The sequence below is a fragment of the Lactuca serriola genome, chromosome 2, assembly GCF_051521515.1.
Source record: "Lactuca serriola cultivar US96UC23 chromosome 2, Lser_US96UC23_V15, whole genome shotgun sequence".
Taxonomy (NCBI): domain Eukaryota; kingdom Viridiplantae; phylum Streptophyta; class Magnoliopsida; order Asterales; family Asteraceae; genus Lactuca; species Lactuca serriola.
This window is the reverse complement of record NC_136409.1, coordinates 66,244,098-66,268,145: the sequence shown is the minus strand read 5'-3', so window position 1 is coordinate 66,268,145 and position 24,048 is coordinate 66,244,098.

The following is a 24,048-nucleotide window of genomic DNA, read 5'->3' as shown; positions in this document are numbered from 1 at the left end:
CCCGAAACCTTAGTGAGTTCCCCAAAATACCCATACCCACAACAATACACATATAATCATAAACAGCATACTCTGGGTCCAATCAACCATCGGGTTAGAATACCCCAGGCCCTCACCCTTCCGATTGGAATGCCAACATACTATAGGTCCAATCATCCTCGGGATGGAATACCCCAGGCCCAGAACCAGCAGGTTGGAATGGCCACATACTATGAGTCCAGTCATTCTCATGATGGAATACTCCAGGCCAATAACCAATAGGTTGGAATGCCCAGGTCTACTGGCTTTCGCACAAAGCATATAAGCCTCAACCAATAAACAAAACATGTGCACATATAACAGATAATCACATAACAGTCGATAGACAACAAAATGATCTACCGAATCATACCACATAACATATAATATTATCCTACCCTCTAGGATATCTAACTAACAGGTCATACCACATATCACATATTATCATCCTACCCTCTAGGATACCGATCTAATAGATCCTACTAGCATAACCAATAATAATTTAAAGGTCTGACCTTGGTGCCTTAGACCCTTGAGTATAATGATGAAAACTCACTTGGCACACTGCTAAAGTCCCGCAGACAAAACTCCAGCTGCTATTTGACAGATTCCCAAGCTATCAACAATAAACAACACTCAACCAATGGGCTAAAGCAACCAATGGGCTAAAGCAGAACATATGGCCCAATTTTCTAAAATGGGCCCAGTCCTCTACATGGTCTTATCTTAAGGCCCATCCATTAATTGTAGTCCAAAATATCGGCATTCCCATTGCCCAATATTACATAATCATCAGGCCCAATTATGGCCCATCTATAGTCCAATTTTCCAAATTGGGCCCAAGACTCTCACATGGGCCTTATCCTAAAACCCATATAATTATTTAGTCCATTTGCTTATTCTTGGAAAGCCCATTAATAGTCTAATTGCAAAGGCCCAATAAGATGGCCCAACTCATGGCCCATGTGAAATTAGGGTTTTCACATGAAATGACGATTAGGGTTAAGTGTTCTTACTTAATCCACTAAGGACTTAATCCATTAAGTGTAATACTACTTTAGGTTAACTTGCAATTGATCATCAATTAATATTTTAAGTTTATTAAATAATTCCCATGTGTGTCCCAATAAATTCCCAAAATTAGGGTTTTATGTCATTAGGGTTTTTCAAACCCTAATTGGGGTTTCCAACTCGATACTAGCCCATTAGTCCAATGGTTGGGCTTTTAGGTTACTTTGGGCCTCATTGGGCCCATTAGGGTTTAATTAGGTTAAATAGGGTTTCCTTGGGCCCACTTTGACCAAGCATCCCCAAATGAGTCAAACACAACAAGGCAAGCACACCGCCACCCGACACAGCAGCCGGTGGCGACAGGAGGCGGCAGCCACCACCTGACGATGGTGGTTATGGATTTCTATTATTATTCTAGGCACCATTACAATTTACAAACCAAACAAAATAACACACACACACACATACTAATAAAAACACACACACATAGTCGCACTGTGGCGGTAGGAAGTGGTGGTGGTGGCTCACTTTTGCTTCCAGTTTACAAAAACCATATACTTTAATGAAATACAACAGTATTACACACACTCACAGACCTAAATACATATCAAAAGCACGCACACAGCCACCTTCCACGGTGGTTGGTGGCGACTGAAAATGACGGCAGATGGCGGGTGGTGCGAGGAGGAGTTGAAATGGCGACCAAAAGCCATTTCTGGCGGCCACACCGACACACATGATGTCAAACACCTCGAGTGGAATGAAAATGTGAGATGATGTTGGTCCAACTAGTGATTGTGGCCGTTAGCAACCGATTCTTCATCGTTCATGGCTCCGGCCTCAATCTCGGTGGGGTTTTCTCCGGCCGCAGACAACATCACTGGCGGAAGTCGGACTCGGCAATGCAGCAACGCTATGACGCTGGTACACCCCTTTTGCTCTTCATTATATCATGACCTCATCGCAGTTTCCATCAGTCTTCAATGTTGCCGGCAACAATAACGCCGGTGAATGCTTGGTGGTTCTAGGCGGCAGTTAAATTGATGGTGGCGGTGGCTAGAGGGGCTTCATAGGGTGGCAGCTGGAGAGACAAGGTGGTGAAGATAGCAGCTACAAAATGATATAGTAGGTTTACAGTTAGAACGAGGGGGGTGACGGGTTTTATGTCCTGCTCACTCTGAAACATTGGCCCATATTGTCAATTTCCGTCCCTCCTCCATTATTATTCTTAATTCAAATCCTAAAATTTACCATTTGAACCCTTCCTTCCATAAATCCTTACATATAAAGTCCATATAATTCCAAACACACCTTGACTTATGAAAAATTTTAAAAATTAATTCCCAAAATTACACTTTAACCCCTGAAGGTTCAAATCTTGACATTTGACTTCCCAAATACAACTCCCAGCTAATTGTTATTCGATTTTGGGCTATAATAACATATAATAATAATACAAATTGCTTCTCGGGTTCCCGGTTTGTTATTTAATTATTATATTCTAAATGGGATGTTACATCCTCAACATACAGTCGATTCCCATATGGCTTCTCAACCTTAGACTTCTTTTCTTTCTTCTACTCCTCTATTTCCTTTCTCAGATTCTTTCCAAATGAGTTTCCCTTCAAATCACCTCCTTTAACGTCGGTTTGAATGGCGTTTTGTAAAACTTCATGACTTTATTATTCGAATAGTATGACACAGCTTCATCATAAGAGTTCCTAATAAAAACTTCATTATCAGAACCATCATTCTCAGTAGACTCAAACTCAGTTACTTTTCCTGATACCTTTGAAACTAGTGCCAGAGGACCACCCAAACTAAGTTTCGCTTCTTCAGCAATTTCAATTATCTCACTTTCATGCGCTTTCAAAACATCGTAGAGATTACCAAGAGAGTAGTTGTCAATGCTTTATTGAGTCACGGTCATAAGACTTATGCTTCACCACTCTTTTCCAAGTCCCATCAAGAATGTAAAATTGTACTCCTTTGTCGATCGATTGACTCCATAACGACTACATTTGAAGATTAATTCATTAAGACGATCATAGTACAGCTCAATATTTTCACCTTTCTTTTGTCTGAATTCTCCTAACTCAATCAGACACTGCTTAACCGAGCTTTTCTTCATCTTCTCATTCCCTTGATACATTTCCTGCAAAGTATCTGAGATCTCCTTAGATGTTTTGTAACCACATACACATTTGTAAACCGTCGGTGGAAGAGCACCACGAAGTTCACGCAAGCATCCTTTGTTATTTGCTTTCAGTCTCTCTGCTTGCGATGCTAGATTTAGATCATTAGCAGTAGTTACAATATGTTGAACTCTACCAATAGGACATTCTCCTTCAGTAATATAGTTCCAAAGTTCCTTATCAATCCCATTGAGATAATCATCCATCCTATCTGCCCATTGTTCATAGAATTCGGGAATCAACATTGGAATTTTTGTTGATGAACCGAGAAGATGAGAATAAGAAGTTACCGTATTCATCTTGAAGTTCGTCATTATTGTGTGGACACAAGTGATGAAAATATTCAAAAAGAGGAATCTAAGGAATGAATATTTCAAAATCAATCACTAAACACTCGATTTATCAAACGAACATCAAAATCGAATCAAAAGAATACTATAGAAATGATTTTCCGGTTCAAAATTGTGGAATATTTTCGAATCTAGAACAACGATTCAAAAACTTTTGAAACAAGGATAAAATCAGTAATTGATTGTTAGAATCCTACCTTGATACCAATTGTTGTTCGTATGAATCGAGTAAACAAAATAAAATCAGAGTATGAATTGAATTCAGAACACAAGATGTAAATATAATCCATTTGGCTGAATTAGAAATCTGAAAGATACAAGAGGGTTTTTTTAGAGTAAGAACACTGGAAGGCTCCAAACTTACTCTTTCTCTAGTACCTATCCCTATTTATAAGAATGACAGAAGTTAAGAAAAATTACATAAGGGCTAAATCTAACACGCTTCAACGTACAAAGATGCCCATATGAAATACATACAACGAATAATGCATTACATACTTCGACACTAACAAGGACATAAGACACTTTGACACCTCACATCATAATTCGACCTCAACAATTGATTTGGTGCACAAGACGATGGAGATTGTTCATTATGTTAGACAAACTTTGAAGATAAGACATAACAGACATAAGCGTTATGATGATATGCGTCGGTTAAAGTTAGAGTTTTAGATCGAGGATATGGTTTTGTTGAAGGCATCACCCAGTTTCAGGAGGTGGGGAAAGATGGGTCTCATATTTATCAAGCTTTCCGAATGATTTTCAGGGTGGGCAAGGTGGCCTATGGGTTAGATTTACCAGAGGATCTAAGTGATATTCATAGTACTTTCCATGACTCTCGGCTTCAGAAGTGTTTGATGGACGATTCAATAGTAGTTCCTTTAGATGAAATTCATGGTAATAGTGCCTGAACTATGTGAAGATATTGATTATCACTATGGATAAGAGTACTAAGGCCTTACATACCAAGGAGGTGCCCTTAGTGAACGTGCAGTGGCGGCACCGGAAGGGCTCCGAGTGGGTTGGGAGCCCAAAGAGCAGACATGAAAGCACTATTTGGAGTTGTTCTCAGTTGCATATTCTGAGGACAATTTCTGATTCAAATGGGGGAGAACTGTAACATCTAATCTTGGTATGGGTTTATGTTTTGAATTTTATGCTAAAAGAATTGAGCTTTTGAGCATTAGCCCCATTCGTGGCGTGGTAGGTGGCTTTCCATGGTGTTGTAATGCCACGTCATCAGAACGTGGTAATGTCACGCCACTGCGATGTGTTATTCGCTTAAGACCGCAACACGACACTGTAATGGGCTCAAAACCGTAGGCCTCGAATCATGAGACTTGTTTAAGGAACGATGTGGCTAGGTTTTCCCCAAACCTAAGCTCCATCTTTACCTGAAAGGAACTCCCAAGCCCTTTGCAAGTATCTAAGCTTTGTGTGTGTATGTGTGTGTGTTGTAAAGTTCTTGAAAGAAGATCATTCATCTTTGGAGCTTGAAAATTATTCCTCAAGAGATTCAACATCTAATTCATCTTCTAGACTTTGTTGATTGTTCGAGTTCCTTGCTTGATGTTTCATTATCATTAATCTAGCCTATTGTAGGCATTTTTGTCCATATTTATTATTTTGTTGGAAGTAGAGGGATGAACTTCAAATAAACCATGAAACTTTATCAATTCTATGTGTAATTTGTTATTATCTTTTTAATATTTAACTCCTTATGGAATGACAATACAGTGTAGGGATGAGAGTTTTGATTGAAAAACCAAACCCCAACTGGTTGGTACAAAATAGGCTTAAATTGTAGCACCCGGTTCCTGGTATGTATTTCATTCAAGTATTTTCATAATTTGGACTAAGGCTAGGCGAGTTGATGGCCCAACTCATCAAGTAGTAGCGACTTGGACCCGAGGGTTAAGTGGTAGACTCATCGAGTCGGCTGCATGACTCGACGAGTAGACTCTGGCTGGACGAAACCCTAATCCAAGGGTTTGCACCCTATTTAAACGTCTTATTCAGCTTTCCTCACCCTTTATGCTCTCCGAACTCCCACACATCAAACCCTAATCATTCTTGGTGAAAATCTAAGGCCTTCCTAGTGATTCTTGGTGGTTTGTGGTGGCAAGAAGGAAGGTGAAGCTTGAGGAATCAAGAGGTTGGCCAGAGCAGTCGAACTTGTGCATCATCTACAGTCCTTAGAAGGTATAAAGTCATCACCTTGCTCTTTCTTGCATTAGATCCCTTTTTGGGGAGATTTAGGGCTTTTATAAGCCATTCTTGGTGACCAACCATGATTCCAAGCATGGTGGGTGTTAAGGTATCAGATTTATGCTCATTAAAGGGTTAGAGGGCAGAAAGGGACTTCCTTTGCATCCATGGAAAGCCTCATGCAACTCAAGAGCTTCTTTTAGGGCCTTTTTAGCTCATAATCCCATGCATGCACATAAAGTTCATAACTTTACATGCTAGATCGATCTTAGGATCCTATATCTATCATTTGGACAAGTTTTGTAAATCAGAAATCAAGAAATGAGATTTGGAAAACCTCGACTCGGCGAGTTGTTCTTGGGACTCGGTGAGTCCGAGGGTTGACCTCCCTTTTCTGTTGGGGTTCAAAGGAAGCTAATGATTGTTAGAATGGCCATGGAAGGGTCCGAGGGAGTGACCCGACGCACTGGACTTAGCCATAGACTTGGCGAGTCCAAGGCAATCTCCCAACTGTTGAAGATGAACTTGACGAGTTGTTCATAAAACTCGGCGAGTCAGGGTCAGGACTTGTTTGTAGGACAAGGATGAACTCGACGAGTTGTTCATGCAACTCGGCGGTCGGATGAAGGTTCATTCGTGGTTGTTTTAGAAGGAGAACTCGTCGAGTCATTGCTAAACTCAACGAGTAGAGGCATGAAGAAGGACAGATGAAGGGTTGGGACTCGACGAGTTGGAGGCCCAACTCGGCGAGTTAGGTGAACTGGAAGTTGACTTTGACATTGACTTAGTCAGGGGTAAAATAGTCATTTTACCCTAAGAACAGTTATCAGTGTCTGACTAAGTGTTTTATGGGAATTATAGCTGGTGGATCACCGAAGCAGCAGTCAGACCTCTGTCGATCAGCTTTTCAGCAGTCAGCCTTACGAGGTGAGTTACCTTCCAGTAGGGGTGCGTCTAAGGCACCAATGCCGGCCCACCAGTATGTGATTCTGGTTGAGGTGGATATCTTTGTGATAATTGTCTGGTTGTTATATATGTGATGAGAACGTGTACTGTAGTAGTAGGGCACGGTAGCCCTGGTTACCGGTTGAAAGATACCGAGGACGACTACCGATGGAAAGATACCAAAGGGGTGGCTAAAACCCACACATGTATAATAGTATGATTATGATATGTCATTATGTGACTCAGTATGGTTATGTATGTTAGTTTGAAACCAATATGTTTATGACCTGTAATATGTGATAGGGATACGGGGTGAAATAGTCCCTAGATACCGGTTGAAAGATACCAAAGGGGAGGTTAGTTCCCGAATACAGGTTGAAAGATACCGAATGGGAGAGTAGCTCCCAACTACCGGTTGAAAGATACCGAAGGGGAGGATAGTTCCTGGTTACCAGTTGAATGATACCGAAGGGGAGTGTAGCTCCCGGCTACCGGTTGAAAGATACCAAAGGGGAGGGTAGCTCCCAGTTACCGGTTGGAAGATACCGATGATTATGTGCTATGGGTATGATGGGGGAAGTCACTAAGCTTTATGCTTATAGTTTTAGTTTTGGTTTCAGGTACATCTTCGTCTAAGGGGAAGGAGTCGGCAGTGTAGCAGTGCATCACACACACATGTTTTCAGCATGGAGTTACCTGGGAATATACTCTGATTTATTTCACTTTTGACAAAATGGTTTTTGTGGTGACATGTTCTGGATTATTGAGACATTGGTTGTGACATGAGATATCATTATGAATGTTTTCATAATGATGGTTTTTATGTTATAATTTATTTAAAAAAGAAATTTTTGGCATTGAAATTTGGGATGTTACAAGTTGGTATCAGAGTCCTGGTTTGAGGGATTCGGACACAGCATTGGGGGGTGTCTGGACTCAAACCGTGGGGCAAAAGGATTATTTTTTTAAAAAGAAATGGTTTTCTAAATTTAAGAAAAAGAGTTTGAGAGAGAACAAGGTGTATAATGCGTGCGACCAGCCGAGCTGAAGTAAGTTTTCCCCAAGATACCCATACTTGTTATGTTATGTTATATCATATATAACTCTGAGACCTGCATGCTAGATTAGGGCTAAGGATCCAGGAGGATGCCTTTTATGCCTGATATATGTTTCAAGAACTGCATGCTAGATTAGGGTTGAGGATCTAGGATGAATGCCTTATAAGCCTGTTGTTAGGGGTGTAAACGAGTCGAGCCGAGCCAGAGCTTAACCAAGCTCGAGCTCGGCTCGTGAACAATTTTGTGGGCTCGCGAGCCTAAACAAGCCAATATATATATATATATATATATATATATATATATATATATATATATATATATATATATATATATATATGTATATATATATATATATATATGTGTGTGTGTGTGTATGTGTGTGTGTGTGTGTATATATATATATATATATATATATATATATATATAGGCTCGTTTAAGCTCATGTAGGCTCGCGAGCCCATTAACTGAAACTCGGCTCGAGCTCGGCTCAGGCTCGTTTAATTCAATCTCGAGTCGAGGTTTTAACGAGTCGATCCCGAGTGGCTCACGAGTAGCTCGGCTCACTTACACCCCTACCTGTTGTATGAGTTGTATGCTAGGACTACCTAGTCAGCAGTAGGACGGCCTAGTAGGTGTCCTGGCTAACTTCAACTGACTAGTGAGCAAATATGTAACAGTATCCCCAGGCTAGTTAAGGGAGGGTGGTAAGGACTCCTGGTGCAGCTGATGGCGGAGAGTAGTATCGGCCCGTACTACTGAAATCGAAGACTAGGATGAGAATAGTTGGAAAGGGATATTGGTTAAGGGACTTGGTGAAATCGATGTAATCCTTGAGGAAATTACGGATAGATGTGGAAGGTAGTATCGGCCCGTACTACTGAAAGCAGAGGATCCGTATTAGAGTCAAGGAGGGCCGAGATGGAACTAGGAATCTTGGATAATGTGTGAGACCTCTTGGGGTATGTTTTGATCCTAACATTTATGTGTTTATTCTCAGTATGGTGGTCACACGACATGGAGCAGGAGGCTCAGGATCTGGGTCAGGATCGGGATCGGGCTCGGGCGCGGGATCCGAGCAGGTTGATGATGGATTATGCGAGTTCATCGCGTTTGAGATTACGCGAGGCATCATTGAGTCAACCCCGGTCATTTTCGGGTCGATCAAGGAGGGGATCATAGAGCTGATGGAGGATCGCCTTCGAGTATTCAGGAGTGATTTGGCAACAGGCCAGGTGAGTACGCGTACACTGTCCTTCAAGGACTATAGAAGGAGTGGTGCGTCGGATTTTCATGCGGCGAAGGACCCCATTGCTGCCAGGAGATGGATTGCAGACATTAAGTCTGCACAGTTGACGAGCTTTTGCCCGGAAGGGTCGAAGGTCCGCTTTGCGGCGGGATGTTAGAGAGACAGACCTGGTCAGACTTTGTGACCAGATTCAGGGCGGAGTTTATGCGAGCTGTAGAGCTTCAGCAGCTGGCCAGGGAGTTTTTGGACATGAGATAGACTACGGAGACTGTGGCGGAGATCACCGCCAAGTTCCAGGAGAGGGATCTTTTGGTGCCCCAATATGCAGGAGATGAGGATATGAGGAGGACTCGTTATCACGACATGTTGAGTGCCGACATCCAGGAGCATGTCAGCTTCTAGACATGCCCGACCTTGGACTCTATCATTGCCAGGGAGCGGGAGAGGGAGATCGATTTGGAGCACCTCAGGAAGAGGAAGGTCGAGACTGGGCAGGTTACTGGGGTTTCGGGGAAGAAACCCAAGGGATTCGACTCTAGGTCGAAGGGCCAGTCGGGTCGGGACCATTGTGGAAAATACGGTCGGTCACACGAGGGAGCTTGTCATACTGGGTCGGGTTCCGGCTGCTATAAGTGCGGCAGGTCGGGCATTTTGGCAAAGATTGTACTTCCCCCGCCCCCACAGTGCATATGAAGGACCTGATTTGCTTTCATTGAAATCAGAGGGGCCATAAGAAGGCTAATTGCCCTAGATTGACAGTAGCAATAGCAGCAGCGCCGACAGTGGCGCCGACCCTAGTAGCAGCGCAGGTTACCGATGGTCGGAAGGCCAGGGTTGAGGCTCCAGTGGTGCGGAGCCGAGCATTTCAGTTGACAACCGAGGAGGCACACGCTGCACCTGATGTGGTGACGGGTATGGTTTCTTCTCTTACTTCATCATGATTATGTCGATGTGATTTTGATATGTTTTGTGTATGATCTGTTTAGGATCGTTCCATGTGAACGGTATCCCGGTTCAGGTGTTGTTTGACTCAGGTGCTACCTGATCGTTTGTTTCTCTTACTCTTAGCAAGAAGTTTCCTGAGTCTTCGCGCATACTAGACTGCCCTCTAGAGGTCGAGATTGTGGACGACCGGTCAGTGCGAGCATCAGAGGTCTATTGGGATTGTGTATTAGGGCTGTTTGAGGAATTTTACCTGGTAGACTTAGTTCCCAAACCTTTACAGTGGAACAAGGTTATTATTCGTATGGATTGGCTAAGCCCCAATGTAGTAGTGATCGACTGCGCTCAACAGTTGGTGCAGATCAGGACCCCAAAGGCGAGAGAGCTGGTGATCCAGGGCGAGACGCCACAGCGAGGACCAACTTTATGTTCAGCAGCGAGAGCGAGGCGCTACCTCCAGCAGGGTTACACAGATTTGTCGCCTATGTTACGGATGCCCGGGAGGCGGGTAAGGCGACGATGGGCGATGTGCCCGTGGTCTGGGAGTATGCGGATGTATTCCCTGAGGAGTTGCCTAGGATACCTCCGGAGAGGCAGGTGGAGTTCAGGATCAACCTCGTCCCTAGTGCGGCTCCGATAGCCAAGGCACCGTATCGGTTGCCTCCTCCTGAGATGCAGGACTTGTTTACACAACTGCAGGAGCTGTTAGACAAGGGATTCATCAGACCGAGCAGATCACCCTGGGGAGCCCTGATTCTATTTGTGATGAAGAAGGATGGGCTGCATCGGATGTGTATAGATTACCAGGAGCTGAATAAGGTAACGGTGAAGAACCATTACCGACTCCCGAGGATTGATGACCTCTTTGACCAGCTACAGGGAGCGTCTTGGTTCTCCAAGATTGATATGCTTTCAGGATATCATCAGATGAGGGTTAGAGAGGAGGATGTGCAGAAGACTGCGTTCTGGACGCGCTATGGTCACTATGAGTTCGTGGTGATGCCTTTCAGGCTCACCAATGCTCCTGTCGCGTTCATGGATATCATGAACCGCGTGTGCAAACCGATGTTGGATCGGTTTGTGATAGTTTTCATCGATGACATCTTGGTTTATTGCAGGACGCGAGAGCAGCATGAGGAGAAATTGCGGGAGGTTTTGGGTACTTTGAAGAGGGAGAACTTGTATGCTAAGTTCTCCAAGTGTGAGTTTTGGTTGCGCAAGGTGCAATTTCTTGGGCACCTTGTCAAATAGGACGGGGTTTCAGTGGATCCAGCCAAGGTGGAGGCCGTTATGAGGTGGGAGGTCCTGAGGTCTCCATCTGATATTAGGAGCTTCCTGGGGCTGGCAGGCTACTATCGGAGATTCATCCAGGACTTCTCCAAGATAGTCGTACCTCTGACCAGGATGACAAGGAAAGTCGTGGTCTTTCGTTGAGGGCCTAAGCAGCAGGCTGCATTTGAGATATTGAGACAGAGATTGTGCGAGGCGCCAATCTTAGCCCTGCCAGAGGGCATGGAGGATTTTGTAGTATACTACGATGTGTCCATCTCGGGTTTGGGCGGGGTATTGATGTAGAGAGGGCATTTTATTGCTTACGCTTCGAGGTAGCTGAAGCCTCATGAGGCGAACTACCCGATGCATGATTTGGAGCTGGGGGCGATTGTTTTTGCCCTCAAGATTTGGCGTCATTACCTCTATGGGGTTCGTTGTACCATTTACACGGACCACACGAGCCTAAGGTATCTCGTGGACCAGCCGAATCTGAGATCCTTTACCACCCGGGAAAGGCCAATATGGTGGCCGGTGCGCTCAGCCGCAAGGCGGCACCGATTAGAGATATCTGCATGCGGATGAACATGGTGACTCCGTTGTTGGAGAGGATCCGAGAGGCCCAACAGGAGGCTATGGAAGTAGGAACATTGGAAGAGTGAGCATATTGTGGGTCAGGTTTCCTCGTTCGACTATGATAGCCGAGGGTTGTTGACCCTCCACCGTAAGGTGTGGGTCCCCTATCATGGAGGCGTGCATCAAACATTGATGCAGGAGGCGCACAAATCCAGGTTTTCTGTCCATCCCGGGGCGACGAAGATGTATAGGGATCTTCGTCTTGACTATTGGTGCCCATGCATGAAGCAGGACGTAGCATGGTATGTGGAGATGGGAAGATACAACCATTAGATATTCCCATGCGGAAATGGCAAGATATCACCATGGACTTCATCACCAAACTTCCTTGGACCATGCGGGGAGTAGATTCGATATGGGTCATTGTGGATCGGTTGACCAAGAGCGCCCATTTTATACCACATTCGAGAGGTGGTGGTGCGACATGGAGTGCCAGTGCCAGTGATTTCAGATAGGGACGTACGGTTTACTTCCAGGTTCTAGAAGAAATTCCACGACGAGTTGGGTACTCACCTCCACTTTAGCACCGCTTTTCATCCTCATACGGATGGTCAAAGCGAGCGGACCATCCAGATTCTGGAGGATATGCTGCGGGCGTGTGTGCTAGACTTCGTTGGTAGCTGGGACACTTACCTCCCATTGGCTGAATTCTCCTACAACAACAGCTACCACATGAGTATCAATCGTCCTCCCTTTGAGATGTTATATGGGAGGAAGTGCAGGATCTCGATATATTGGGGAGAGTTTGGCCAGAGGGTCATGGAGAGCACCGAAGTGGTGCTCAAGACGACAGAGAGGATCCAGCAGGTCAGGAGCAGGCTCCAAACTGCATAGAGTCGGCAGAAAAGCTATGCCGACAAGCGCCGTTCAGACCTGGAATTTCGAGTCGGTGATATGGTTCTTCTGAAGGTGTCTCCTTAGAAAGGCGTCATTCGATTCAGGAAGCAGAGCAAGCTGGGCCCCAGGTACATTGGACCCTTCAGGGTTATAGCCCGGGTGGGCAGGGTGGCATATTGGCTGGATTTGCCAGCCGAACTCAATCAAATCCACAACACTTTCCACGTCTCCTAGTTGTGGAAGTGTATGGTGGACGACTCGGCGGTGGTGCCCCTAAAGGATATTCAGGTTGATCACAGCCTGAACTACATTGAGCGGCTTGTGGCGATCCTCGACCGGATGTCGAAGGACTTGAGGAACAAGAAGGTCGAGTTGGTAAAGGTGCAATGGCAGCTTCGGAAGGGCTCGGAGTGGACGTGGGAGCTGGTGGATGAGATGTGGGAGCATTATCCGGAGCTTTTCCAGGATCAAGCAGCAGACTTCGATGACAAAGTCTAAAATAAGTGGCGGAGAATTGTCGCACCCGGTTCCTGGTATGAATTTCATTCAAGTATTTTTCATAATTTGGACTAATACTTAGCGAGTTGATGGCCCAACGCGTCGAGTAGTAGCAACTTCGATCTGGGGGTTATGTGGCGAACTCGTCGAGTCGGCGGCATGACTCGACGAGTAGACTCTGGCTGGACAAAAACCTAATCCAAGGGTTTGCACCCTATTTAAATGTCTTATTCATCCTCCCTCACCCCTTATGCTCTCAGAACTCCCTCACATCAAACCCTAATCGTTCTTGGAGAATATCTAAGGCCTTTTTGGTGATTCTTGGTGGTTTGTGGTGGCAAGACGGAAGGTGAAGCTTGAGGAATCAAGAGGTTTGCTAGAGGAGTCGAACTTGTGCATCGTCTACAGTCCTTGGAAGGTATAAAGTCGTCACCTTGCTCTTTCTTGCATTAGATCCCTTTTGGGGAGATTTATGGGTTTTATAAGCCATTCTTGGTGACCAACCATGATTGAAAATATGGTGGGGGTTAAGGTTTCAAATCTAGGCTCATTAAAGGGTTAGAGCGCCGAAAGGGATTGCCTTTGCACCCATGGAAATCCTTATGCAATTCAAGAGCTTCTTTTAGGGTCTTTGTAGCTCATAATCCCACGCATGCATGTAAAGTTCGTAACTTTACTTACTAGATCGATCTTAGGAGCCTAGATCTATCATTTGGACAAGTGTTGTACATCAAAAACCTAGAAATGAGACTTGGACAAACTCGACTCAGCGAGTTGTTCTTAGGACTCGCAGATTTGGAGGCTTGACTTCCATTTTCTGTTGGGGTTCAAAGGAACCCAGTGAGTGTTAGAATGGCCCGGGAAGGGTCCGAGGGAGTGATCCGATGCATTGGACTTAGCCATAGACCCGGAGTTTATAGGACTCGATGAGTGCATGAGCAGACTCGGCGAGTCCAAGGCAATCTCCCAACTGTTGAAGATGAACTCAACGAGTTGTTCATACAACTCAGTGAGTCAAGGTCAGGAATTGTTTGTAGGACAAGCGTGACCTCGACGAGTTGTTCATGCAACTCGGCGAGTCGAATGAAGGTTCGTTCGAGGTTGTTTCAGAAGGAGAACTCATCGAGTCATTGCTAAACTCAACGAGTAGAGGGGTGAAGAATGACATATGAAGGGTAGGGACTCGACGAGTTGGAGGCCCAACTCGGCGAGTCAGGTCAACTGGAAGTTGACTTTGACTTTGACTTTGACTTGGTTAGGGGTAAAATAGTCATTTTACCATAAGAACAGTTATTAGCATCTGACTAAGTGTTTTATGGGAATTATAGCCGGAGGATCACCAGAGCAGCAGTCAGACATCTGTCGATCAGCTTTTCAGCAGTCAGTCGTACGAGGTGAGTTACCTGCTAGTAGGGGTGGGTCTAAGGCAACAATGTCGGCCCACCAGTATGTGATTATGGTTGAGATGGTTATCTTTTTGATAATTGTCTAGTTGCTATATTTGTGTTGAGAATGTGTTTAGTAGTAGTAGGGCACGCTAGCCCTGGTTACCGGTTGAAAGATACCGAGGACGATTACCAGTTGAAAGATACTGAAGGGGTGGATAAAACCCACACATGTATAGTAATATGATTATGATATGTCATTACGTGACTTAGTATGCTTTTGTATGTTAGTATGAAACCAATATGTTTATGACCTGTAATATGTGATAGGGATAGGGGTGAAATAGTCCCCAGATACCGGTTGAAAGATACCGAAGGGGAGGTTAGTTCCCAGATACCGGTTGAAAGATACCAAAGGGGATGATAGTTCCCGGTTACCGGTTGAAAGATACTAAAGGGGAGGGTAGCTCCCGGCTACCGGTTGAAAGATACCGAAGGGGAGGGTAGCTACCGATTACTGATTGAAAGATACTGATGATTATATGCTATGGGTATGATGGGGGAACTCACTAAGCTTTGTGCTTACAGTTTCAGTTTTGGTTTCGGGTACCTCTTCGTTTAAGGGGAAGGAGTCGGCGGTGTAGCAGCGCATCTCACACACACATGTTTCCGCATGGAGTTACTTGGGAGTGTACTCTGATTTATTTAACTTTTGACAAAATGGTTTTTATGGTGACATGTTATGGATTATCGAGACATTGGTTGTGACATGTGATATCATTATGAATGTTTTCATAACGACGGTTTTCATGTTATAATTTATGATGAGTTGAAAAACACTTTGATCGTTTAGATCTTACACAGGTTGATCAGAATAATGCAAACAAAATATCAAACAAGAGAATGAATCAATAATGAGCTGAATGATTCAATAGATTCATGCCTCAGTAGAGCTCGATAAAGAACTTCCACTGTAGAGGCTTTTAAGGTTACAATCGATAAAACTATAATCGCTATGAATGATCGACTGGAAAAGGTACGTACAAAAGATGCATGCAAGCATCTATAAATACTAAACCCTAATAATTAAATCACGGATGGACAGGCCCAATCCGGATACAAAATTTGGACTATGGACCGAGCCCAAGACGCAACACATAACGGACCCTACAATCTCCCCCTTTGCGTTAATTGGGGCGAGACTCTACTTTGGCTTACTGGATCCGGCTGCATTAACCATCTTCGTGGTATCGAATAGACAAGGAATGGTGGCAAGAATAGTTTGTCTGAAACGAATATACCAGTTGATCATGTCATTGAAGTACTTCTTATCATCTTTAGAATTTTGCTTACACCAATTGATGATCCCCAGAACATGCTCCAAACACGAAGTGGTATAAAGATGTTTGTCAGCCAAGGCGAACAGACATTTTTGGCCTTCATTTCTGGTGAACATAACTGAGTTTCGCTTCGGATCGATCCTCCCCATCGGCATTTTATTCAAATCACTTGCAGAACCAACTGGGGAGATGGTGGGCTTCTTTCTTAGTACACTAGCAATTTCCTGATCCATCTTGGCAACCTCGAAGAGATAACAAACCAACATCCTCTTGAAGAGATCTATGATCGGCCCATATTCAGCTTCATTGGTGAGGAGGATGTTATGCAGGATGATCCAATCATGAGGATTCAGGTCAGGAAGATCAACGAGAGAAATGGCATGTTCGGCTTTATCTGACCCCCTCAAAACTTTGAATCTGACGTTCGTGAAGTTACCCTCCCGAAAGGGTTTGAGGACCCGAACGTTGACGATCTTCTGTGCACTCCACGTCTGATACTGAGGCTGAGCAAACCTCATATACAAATCAATAAGTTCCCTATCGACCTTCGGGTGAGGATGAGGGACTTCAGCAATGTGGGGAAATGCATGAAAGATAAAGGCCTTTCGGGTCAAGGGCATGTCGAATTGAGAATTAACAGAATTAGCCCTGTCCAAAGAGATCACTGGTTCAAGCCAGAGGATGCTGGGAGACTCGATAGCTTCTTTGACAAGCTTCTCAAGAGTCCATGAAGGGAATAGGGGTTTTCGACTTTCAAGGAGATCATGAGCCTCCTTCATCCTCCTTTCATTTGCTTCGGCCTCCCTAGCGATCCGAGCACTCAGGTCTGGTTCCTTGTCCCTGGCCTGTTTCTTCAAGATATCAGCAATGGTTTCTTTGTCATCATCTCCATCACTGTCATAGAAAACCTTTTTGCCTTTGTCTTGAGCACCCGAACCTGATGCATGACCAGTTGTTGGTGGTTCGGTTGCTTTAGATGGAGCTGATGTAGAAGTAGGAGGCGGTTGAGATTGATTACTGCCCTTTGAAGCTCCTTCTCCCCCTTGTTTTTGATGGACCACTTGCTCAGGAAGCCCCTCAATTCTGCTAAGCATGGCAATGGCAGGAGCAAGTTTCTCAGCAAGAGTTCGCCTTACTGAGTAATTGAGAATTGGGTTATGCGCTTCAATGATGTTCGAGAAGGCTCCGTGGACATCCGAAACACAACTCTTAATCACCGCACGCTCAGACCAAAGAGAATCAATCTCCTTCTCAACTTGGGAAAGTTGAAGACTCTTGGTTTTTAGCACAGTTGTTTTGCGTGCAAGCGCATCCATCACAGAATTTTCCGTGGCAAGGTCTTCTTGGAGCTTGGACAGGCGATCCTCAATGACTGCCTGGAAGGATCTGTTGTCAGCTTCAAGGGTCTGAAGAAGACTGGAAAAGTAGTGCTTTTCTGTTTCAAAGGAAGTAGCCAGCTTCTCAACAACCGAATCAACTTTCGCTGCATTAGATTCAGCTGTCCCCTGCAAAGACTCCAAAAAGATGTTAGCATCTCGAAATAGTTTTTCGACTTTTTCGGTCGCAGCAACACAGGCCTTTGAGGATGCATCTATAGCAATAGTAGCAGAGTTGATAGAGGCTTCGTGTGCCTTGGTGAAAGTATCAACCTTCCCCTGAATGGAAGCTTCTGTGATATGGGACCGAGAGGAGGAGGAAGAAGCGACGAGAGTATCAATTTTCTCATGAAGTTCCTTGATGTGCTTTTTGGTGACAGGTGCATCATCATCATCATTGCTTTGAACCTAGTAGGGACTGTAGTAAACAGAATCGAAGGTCATATCTTCCCCTCCTAGAAATGTCTCGGTTTCGGCTGAGTGATTAGGAGATGAAGGCGATGGTGGAGGTTCGGTTGTGGGAGTAGGTTTGGGTGTCGAAGTATGTTCGGTTGCAGGTGCGTGTTCGGTTGTTGAAGTACGAGCCCCAGTATCAGATACGTTGGTTCGAACTCCAGTAGTTGTTGTTTTTGTAGGGTCTAAGAAAATGGGAGTTGGCACAGGAATAGAAGTGGGTGGAATAACAGTAGAGGAAGTTATGGGGGGAATGGAAATAGAGATAGTGATAGGTGGAGAAGAGAGAGGTTTGGTTGTAACTAGTACCTCATGTGAAGGCGAACGGGGAGGAGAGTCGCCTCGAAACGACTCCTCTGAGTTTGAACTTTCATCCTCTAATTCACTTAAGGAAGAAGCAAGAATGAGTTTGCGTTTAGGCTAGGTGTTCCTCTTCTTCGGTGGAGGTGATTGGGTTGCCTTTGTTGGTTTTCTCTTTTTAGGAGAGGGGCCTTTCTCCCCTTTGACTACTTTCTTGTCTTTCCCTTTCTCAGGTTTCTTGCCCCTAGGAGCAGGTTTGTCGGCATCGTTGATGGATTGAAGCATCTCTGGAGTCAGCTCTCTGGGACCCGAAGGAAGAAACTTCTTGTAGGTCTTGATGATGCGGCTCTCCCCTGATACACAAGCATACATGGACTCAGGAATTGAGCCAACAAAGAGAAACTTGGAAGGATCATTGACAATGATCTTTATAGTATGGAAGACGCCAATCGAGGAGAGTGGAGAAGTGGCCACTATGGGAACATGATACTTGTCCATTGCTTATTTGGTGACGAGCGTCCAGTACCTGGCATAGGAGATTTCAGTGTGTCGAGAAGTAGAGGCGAGGCTTTGGATTAACTGCTGCCACAGAACTAAGCCTTAGTCGAGGTTGATTCCATTGTACAACCCATCAAGAATCGTCATGAACAGACGACTGGCCCCATCAGAACCTGCACTCCTCTCTGATAAACCTTTGAACAGTATCATGAAAAATCCATTTCATTAAGGAGGAAGACACGACTTCTTGAACATCGTGACAGTGGTAAGGATTTCAGCGTAACCCATGTTGTAAAACATGGAGAATAATTGACCCACAGAGATCGAATCAGGGTTAACCCTCGATTCATCAGGTTCAAACCCTAGAAGCGAGCAAAATTGTTGCTTTGAGATGGAGGTTTTGGTATCAAGAATGTCGAAGTAGATACGATCAAAAGATTTATCCTAGTGGGCTGTGGAGAAAATCTGGGATAGACATTCCATAGGCACAGTGTCGACCTTGGACAGTGCGAGAGCCAGTGGAGAGTATTTGAGACACTCCACTATGGGATACATGAAGGCATCATAGGAAACTGGGGTGAGATCAATGACCAAACTTTGCTGGGGTCTGATTGGGAGAATGTGGGAGGTTTCATGAGCAGAGGAGGAATCCGCCATTATTGAGTGCTTCGAAGAAGAAGGTGAACAATGGGAGAAAATCGCCTTTGTTTGCTCTCAGAAATTTGAGTTTTAGTAAAAAGGTAAAACAACTAGGGTTTAAACTTTTATACCGGGTATGGAGGTGAGAGAAAAATTCGCCCCCAAATCCTCTTGAAACGCGAATCGGTTCCTAAGTTGATTGAAGCGTAACAGTTGGCAACCCCGATGATTACGCATGAGAGAGAAAAACTTTTCCAGTTAGCACACCTTCCCATCAAATACCTTTTTGAATTCTTGAAAGCTTTAGTCTCCCGGCTGAGTCATCATCTTATCTTTAAAATGAGCTGTCGTCATTAAATAAAAACAAACACTTAGAAAAACCACAACATCCCCTTGTGAATATAGCATTAAGAACTGGAGCTACATAAAAAAAAGTAGCTTTTAGTGAACTAAACCAGACTTTTGGAAAATCAAAAAGATTTTTGTGCATAGAGTGTCAAAGATGAGGAATTAAAGCAACATCTATGTGAGAATTTGTGATGTCAATATAGACATGAAACAGTGGATCCTAGGCACGAATCTCTTCCTTCAAAGTCAATAGAGACTTTAAAGTGTCTGTGTGGATTCCTGCTGATTTATGATCAAGAACTTGTTAAGAAGTGTTGAAAGGCATCTTTTGATGAGGCTGAGAAGGGTGGCTTTCGCTTCAGTTCAGAATTCCTGATCTTGACATAAGATAGAAACCGAATGAAGTACTTATGAGACCGATGTGGTCTGTTAAACAAGTAGGTTTGGACAATATTTAGTGACTTGTTGGAAGTGTTTGGTGTGAAATCTCAAAAACAATTTAAAACTGGATTCTATGGGAAGAAATGTTATGGTGTGTAACAATTTCATAAGAATCACACAAAAAGAAAAATAGAGATTTCGTGGTACAACACTTGGGTGGTTTCGTTAATTCATGGGTGAAAGCTAGAGCAAATTTATTGTTCACCGTCAATGCATAGTAGGTACTGAATTTTGGGTTTCACTTAGCAAGTAGTGACACGAAGCTAAGATCATAAACACAGAGATTGTGTAACCATAAACCTCAGTGGTTATTTCTGAGAGTCTCAAGGGTTACATTTATGAACCGAAATATGATGGAGATAAATGTTTGAGGTGTTGTAAAGAAACCAAAGTACGTCTGCTATAAAGGAATGACCAAGCAGAAAACTCTTAACTCATGTGAGAAAAGAGTAAGCTAGCTCATGATTAGAATAAATTTAGCAGCATAATTGGGAAGATGAGGTTTGTATATACCCAGTCAATAAGGCTTTATTCAAAATCAGTTGAGGCTTTGGACAACATGCAGCAGCATGCTTCTAGGGACACTTAGCTAGTATAAAGTGTGAGAATGATACCTGCTCCATCGATATTCCATAAACTGTTAACATAAACAGAAGTAGAGACAAAAAGTATATATTTTTGGAATTTTTGATAATTTTGTAAAGAGAAAAACAAAACAAACCAAACAATAAAAATTATGAACCGAACCAGAAATGGACCGCACGCTCGGTTCATTTCGGTTCCTAAAAAAAATGTTTTTCGGATTTTTGGAAAACAATTGTACAAAAATATACAACCAAAGACATCACCTTTTTGAGATAAGCGAAAACAAGTGCAGTGGGACCGAACCCGAAATAGACCGAGAGTTCGGTTCATTTCGGTTCCCGTGTGAACCGAGCCCGAAATAGACCGAGCGTTCGGTTCATTTCGCTTCCAACTTTTAGTTTTGAGAAGGTGTTTTTTGATACTGACTCTGATTCCATCATACCTAGGCCTTGTAGGATTTTATTGAAACTTGCTTCAGGAAGGGCTTTGGTGAAGATGTCGCCCAGTTGATCAGTGGTTCGAACAAAGTGAATTTCGACGTTTCCATCTTCCACATGATCCTTAATAAAGTGATACCTCAGTGCTATATGTTTGGTCTTGGAATGTTGCACTGGGTTATGACTGATCCTAATTGCACTTTCTGAGTCGCAATATAGTGGGATCTTTTTCATATTGAGTCCATAATCCCGGAGTTGGCTTTGGATCCAAATCACTTATGATGTGCAGGAGGCGGCTGCAATATATTCTGCTTCGGCTGTAGATAGAGAAACATATGTTTGTTTCTTCGATTGCTAGCTAACCAACTTCCCGTCTAGGAATTGGCAGCCTCCTGTGGTGCTTTTTCGATCTAGACCACATCCTCCTAAGTCTGCATCTGAGTAGGCTTGAACGAAGAAACCTGAGTTTGAGGGATACCAGAGACCAAGAGAGGTGGTTTGCTTCAAATACCAGAATATATTCTTCACTGCCAGCATGTGTGGTTCACGAGGATTTGCTTGAAACCTGGCACAATAGCATACTGAAAACATTATATCGGGCCTGCTAGCTGTGAGGTACATCAAGGAACCAATCATTTGACGATATAGTGTTATGTCGACTGCCATTTTTTCCAAAGAAGGTGTGAACTTGGTGCCGAACGCCATAGGGACTTTGACCTTTGAGTCTCCCATCATACCGAATTTGACAAGGAGAGTCTTTGTGTATGCTTCCTAGTTGATAAAGATGCCTTCGGGTCCCCTGTCTGATATTTAAACCAAGAAAAAAATTAATCGGACCCATTGTGCTCATTTCAAATTTAGTCTCCATCAACTTCCTGAATTCAGCTGTTAGGCTAGGATTTGTGGAGCCGAAGATGATATCATCGACATAGATTTAAACGATCATAAGGTGGTTACCTTCCTTTTTACGAAAGAAGGTTGGGTCAACCGAACCTTGTTTGAATTTAGACATTTTTAAAAACTTGGTTAATGTTTCATACCATGCCCTAGGAGCTTGTTTCAGACCATCAACTGCCTTATCCAAGATGTAGCAGTGATTTGGATGCATTTCATTTACAAAACCAGGAGGTTGCTCCACGTACACGGTTTCTTCAAGTTCCCCATTCAGAAAGGCACACTTCACATCCATCTAGTAGACCTCAAAGTTCTTGTGTGCAGCATAGGCAAGAAATATTCGAACGGATTCCAACCTTGCAACCGGAGCGAATGTCTCTTCATAATCGATTCCTTCTTCCTGGCAATATCCTTTCACCACAAGCCGAGTCTTATTCCGGATCACATTTCCCTCCTTGTCCATTTTGTTTCTGAACACCCATTTGAGACCGAAAACCGAGGCATCTTTTGGTGTTGGATTAAGTCTCCAGACCTTATTTCTTTCGAACTCATTGAGTTCATCTTGCATTGCCTGAACCCAATCAGAATGATCGAGAGCAATATTGACGGTCTTCGGCTCTATTTTGGAAATGAATGAATTAAACATGCAGAATTCTACTTTCGAGAATAGAGCAGTTTGCTTCGCCTTCAGTTGTGATCGAGTTAGAACCTTTTCTGATGCATCACCCACTATTTGAGATACAGGATGATCTCTGGTCCATTTGGTGAGAGGAGGATAATTTGGATAATAGGATGGATCCAATTCAGCATTTACCATTTCTTGCAACTCTAATTGAATATCATCATCATAGTGCATATTGGAATTCTCCCCCTTGACAGATGATGAATCATTTGGATGTGAACCAAAAAATCTTTCTTCAATTGGGCTTTCGGGCTGATCCGGACTTTCGGTTGCTACAGGACTTTCGGGTTGTTCCGGCCTTTCGGTTGCTACAGGACTTTCGGGTTGTTCCGGACTTTCGGTTGCTACAGGACTTTCGGGTTGTTCCGGACTTTCGGTTCGGACAAAGATTGCATTCTTCCCCTTGCCGTGAGCATTATCGTTGATTGAAAATGATGGACCCTCCCCCTGGAAATGGGAGTCCTGTTGATCTGAAGAGAATTGATTCTCCCACTCGACCAAAGTTTTGCTCTGAGGAAGTTCGTTTCGAACTGGTTCTCCTTCTCCCATTTGTTTGGTTGCGTCTTCGATAATCTTCTTAAGGTGATCCATCTTGTTGTCTGCTGCCGTGGCCTCAGAGTGAGTAGCCTTCTCAGGTTCATCAAATAAATCCATGAACTGGTCAAAGAAATTGGCGATTGAGGCTGTGACTTGACCTGTCTGAGAGAAAATCTCTCCAATTGCTTCTTCGGTAGACTTCAATTTCTTAACGTAATTGTCATCGAACGTTACATAATAGGTTTCTTCAATTCGTTTAGAACGCTTATTCAAAACCCTGTACGCCTTTGAAGTAAGAGACTATCCCAAAAAGATGCCTTCATCGGCTTTGACATCAAATTTGTTGCGATGCTCTTTGGAGTTGAAAATGAAGCACCTCGAACCGAACACATGAAAGAACTTGACATTCGGTTTCCTGTTGTTAATAATCTCATAGGGGGGTGAGAGAGAAACGCTTGTTGAGATAAGATCTGTTTTGAGTGAAACAAGCTGCAGCAATGGCGTTTGCCCAGAAATATAGAGGAAGGGAGGCAAAACTCAGCATGGTTCGGGCCGCCTCACACAGGGATCAGTTTCGCCTTTCGACAATTCCGTTCTGTTGAGGTGTATATGGGGCCGAGAAATTGTGACTGGTGCCTTTTTCTGCTAAGAAATCTTCGAATTTTTTGTTCTTGAATTCCAGTCCATTGTCGCTCCTGATGTTTCGAATGACTTTTCTCAGTTGCACTTCGACCTGCTTGATAAAGATCTTCAGCTTGGGAGTTGCCTAAGATTTGTGCTTTAGAAAGAATACCCAAGTAAATCGTGAGAAGTCATCAACAATAACAAGGATGTACTTGTTACCGCCAATGCTCTCGATTGATGATGGACGACATAAGTCGATGTGAGGCAACTCAAGTGGTTCAACAACTTTGGTG